This window comes from Anabrus simplex, chromosome 14 (genome assembly GCF_040414725.1).
Source record: "Anabrus simplex isolate iqAnaSimp1 chromosome 14, ASM4041472v1, whole genome shotgun sequence".
Lineage (NCBI taxonomy): Eukaryota > Metazoa > Arthropoda > Insecta > Orthoptera > Tettigoniidae > Anabrus > Anabrus simplex.
This window is the reverse complement of record NC_090278.1, coordinates 80,004,153-80,008,413: the sequence shown is the minus strand read 5'-3', so window position 1 is coordinate 80,008,413 and position 4,261 is coordinate 80,004,153. Positions and strand designations below refer to the sequence as shown.

Genomic DNA, 4,261 nt, shown 5'->3' with positions numbered 1-4,261 from the left:
CTAGCCGGTTCTGTTTTGTCTGCAGTAACTGGGCGGAAGATTTCACTATATTCACAAGGCCGCCTACCTTTTGCCAAACAGATGTCGTTAGTCTGGAGTGCGTTTAATAAGGATAATTGGTACAGCTGCTCTACCAGTATGAAAATGATGATAATAATATCAACAATAATAATAATGCACAAAGAACAAATGTATTGCAAACGTATAAAATGCTTCAAAATTTCTTATAACTCCGCCTTTGGTGTAGTGGTTAGCGTGATTAACTGCCATCCCCGAAGGCGCGGGTTCGATTCTCGGCTCTGCCACCCAATTTGAAAAAGTGTTATGAGGGCTGTAACCGGGTCCACTCAGCCTCGGCAGGTCAACTGAGTAGAGGGTTTCGATTTCCTTCTCAGCCATCCTGGAAGTGGTTTACCATGGTTTCCAACTTCTCCTCCAGGCAAATGCCGGGATGGTACTTAACATAAGGCCTCGGCCGCTTCCTTCCCTATTCCTTGTCTGCCCCTTCCAATCTTCCCATCCCCCTGCAAGGCCCTTGCTCAATATATCAGGGGCTCGTCTGGGCGAGGTACTGGTCCTCCTCCCCAGTTTTATCCCCGACCTAAACTCTCACTCTCCAAGACACTGCCCTTCAGGCGGTAGAGGTAGAATCCCTCGCCGTGTCTGAGGAGAAAACCAACACTGGAGGGTAAGCATATAAATAAAATTATCAAAAACATTATTATTAGAGCCCGGATTTTTATGCATTAATAGGTTAGAATGGAAACTTACTGAAGCGAGTAGCAAGTATAGTCTACCTTCACAACGATTATGCTATGAGGTTTGCATAAACATTAGGGGTACGGCCCATCAGAACCCCTATAATTTATGTTACACTTGCTACATTGTGCAAGAGCGGGTGGCCGACACTTTCTACCAACCAAATTAATTTGCAAACTAAGCTGTTACTGCATAAAAGTCCGGGGTTTAATTATTATTAACATTCTTTTTTCTTTCTTTCTTTCTTTCTTTCTTTCTTTCTTTCTTTCTTTCTTTCTTTCTTTTTGTAATATATTCTGTTACAATTTTCAGATTTATTTCTAGAACTCACGATTGTAAATCATGTGGTTAAAATCAATTGTAATAGATTATCACGACGTCAGCAGTAAACGATGTTTACGTCATTGGGGCATGTGGCCATTAAAATAAAGCTCCCTAATTGGCTACTCCGTCCGACTCGTTGGCTGAACAGTCAGCGTACTGGCCTTCGGTTCAGAGGGTCCCGGGTTCGATTCCCGACCGGGTCGGGGATTTTAACCTTAATTGGTTTATTCGAATGGTACGAGGGATGGATGTATGTGTTGTCTTCATCATCATTTCATCCTCATCACGGCGCGCAGGTCGCCTACGGGAGTCAAAGAGAAAGACCTGCACCTGGCGAGCCGAACCCTTCCTGGGATATCCCGGCACTAAAAGCCATACGACATTTCATTTTCAGTGGCTAGTCCTATCTCACCTATCGACAGCCTAAGCTTTCCCCTGACCTCGAGTCAGTCGTCGTGTAATAATAATAATAATAATCGTATGGCCTCAGCTACCGTGTGCAGACATTTCGATTTGACGCCATCTGGCTGTCTGCTCGTCAATTTCGACGTTCCGTTTTACTCTAGGTCCGCTAGATGGCAGACAGAGTAAACCGGATCTCTCTTGGGCGTCTATGGCTGAGATTTAATTAATTTTGTCGGGTAAATACCAAATGGCCGCCTCTGTGGTGTAGTGGTTAGCGTGATTAGCTGCCACCCCCGGAGGTCCGGGTTCGATTCCCGGCTCTGCCACGAAATTTGAAAAGTGGTACGAGGGCTGGAACGGGGTCCACTCATCCTCGGGAGGTCAACTGAGTAGAGGTGGGTTCGATTCCCACCTCAGCCATCCTCGAAGTGGTTTTCCGTGGTTTCCCACTTCACCTCCAGGCGAATGCCGGGATGGTCCCTTACTTAAGGCCACGGCCGCTTCCTTCCCTCATCCTTGCCTATCCCTTCCAATCTTCCCATCCCCCTTACAAGGCCCCTGTTCACCATAGCAGGTGAGGCCGCCTGGGCGAGGTACTGGTCATACTCCCCAGTTGTATCCCACGACCAAGAGTCTGAAGCTCCAGGACACTGCCCTTGAGGCGGTAGAGGTGGGATCCCTCGCTGAGTCCGAGGGAAAAACCGAACCTGGAGGGCAAACAGATGATGATGATGACAGATGAAATACCAAATGTATCACCAGAGATCTTTTACATGCCGACATCGTACGACATGGAGTGTCGAATGGACTTTTTTCCGCCCTTCAAAAATCCGACTACCTCTGCCGGGTTTGAACCCGCTATCTTGGGATCTGGAGGCCGACACTCTACCACGGATCCACAGAGGCAGCTAGTCGTCGTGTGTATTATTTCTACTGATTATCTACTCAAGATGTTTCATACGTAAAACTTTCTTTCTTAGTCGGTTTACCCACCAGGGTTGGTTTTTCCTTCGAACTCAGCCAGAGATCCCACTTCTACCGCCTCATGCGTAGTGTCCTGGAGCGTGAGACATTGGGTCGGGAATACAACGGGGGAGGAGGACTAGTGCCTGGCCCAGGTGGCCTCACCTGTTATGCTGAACAGGGACCCTGTGGGGGATGGGAAGATTGGAAGGTATAAACAAGGAGGAGGGAAGGAAGCAGCCTTGGCCTTAACGTTAGGTACCATTCCGGCATTTGCCTGGAGGAGAAGCTCAAACCACGGAAAACTACTCCCAGGATTGTTCAAGTGGGAATCGAACCCCCCTCTACTCATACGACCTCCCGAGGCTGAGTGGACTCTGTTCCACCCCTCCTCCCACTTTTCAAAGTACGTGACAGAGCCGGGAATCGAACCCGATCCTCCGGGGGGGGGGGGTGGCAGCTATAATTATTATTATTTCATTACAAATTTCTCAGCATCGCACCGACACAGATAGGTCTTACGGTGACGATGGGATAGGAAAGGGCTACGAGTGGGAAGGAAGCGACCGCGGCCTTGATTGAGGTACAACCCCAGCATTGCCTGGCGTGTAAATGGGAAACCACGGGAAAAAACATGTTCAGGGCTGCCGACAAGTGGGTTAGGACCCACTATCTCCCGAGTGCAAACTCACAGTCAACTCGCTCGGTATTTCAGGGATAAACTCTATGAACGTGAGGGACCAAACTCTCTGAGTCATCCTTCCGTTTGTAGCGACTGTTAATGCTCTAATACGCAGCACCGATGTAGAGAGAGCTGACTTATTTACTACAACGAGCGTAGTCGTGTGGTTCCGTGGTGTAGCGGTTATCACGTCTGCTTTACACGCAGAAGGTCCCCGGTTCGATCCCGGGCGGAGCCATCCGGTTTTTATTTGGCCGTAGTTACTGTGATGCTGTGACTCGCGTGGTGACTCCCAAGATACCGGGGAAAGATGCATGGTTTAGAGTTAACAAGGTATTCTGTTCGGTACTTTTTTTCAATTGCAATGCTACCGGATATATTACAGGCGTACCGTTTTCTGACTGCTTCTACCTGAAGATGATGTATACATTTCCGGAATGGACAAATTGCTGCGTCCAGAATTTTGGCCAGGCGGTGATGACAGGAATGTTTCTTTCGTTTTTGTTGTTGTTGTTTGATTCATCAGTCCATATACTGGTTTGATCCAGCCCTCCATGCCACCCTATCCTGTACTAACCTTTTCATTTCTATGTAACTATTTCATCCTACATCTACTCTAATCTACTTGTCGTATTGATATCTTGGTCTGCCCATACCGTTCTTACCGCCTACAATTCCCTCAAGAACCAACTGAACAAGTCCTGGATACCTTAAAATATGCCTTGTCATTCTATATCTTCTTTCTTTCTTTCTTTCTTTCTTGTTATTTTCTTAAGAAAGGCCTTCGTCCGCCTCTGTGGCGTAGTAGTTAGTGTGATTAACTGCCACCCCCGGAGGCCCGGGTTCGATTCCCTGCCCTGCCACGAAATTTGAAAAGAGGTACGAGGGCTGGAACGGGGTCCACTCAGCCTCGGAAGGTCAAATGAGTAGAGCTGGGTACTGTTCCCATCTCAGCCATGCTGGAAGTGGTTTTCCGTGGTTTCCCACTTCTCCTCCAGGCAAATGCCAGGATGGTACCTAACTTAAGGTCACGGCCGCTGCCTTCCCTCTTCCTTTTCTCTCCCTTCCAATATTCCCATCCCCCAACAAGGCCCCTATTCAGCATAGCAGGTGAGGCCGCCTGGGCTA

General features: G+C 48.2%; 1 non-coding gene across 1 annotated transcript; it reads left to right on the top strand.

Annotated features, from left to right (window-relative positions):
• The first annotated feature begins 3,298 nt into the window (after positions 1–3,298).
• On the top strand, positions 3,299–3,371 carry TRNAV-UAC (transfer RNA valine (anticodon UAC)). Its single transcript has one exon. It is a non-coding gene; the product is annotated as a tRNA-Val (tRNA).
• Positions 3,372–4,261: the final 890 nt, after the last annotated feature.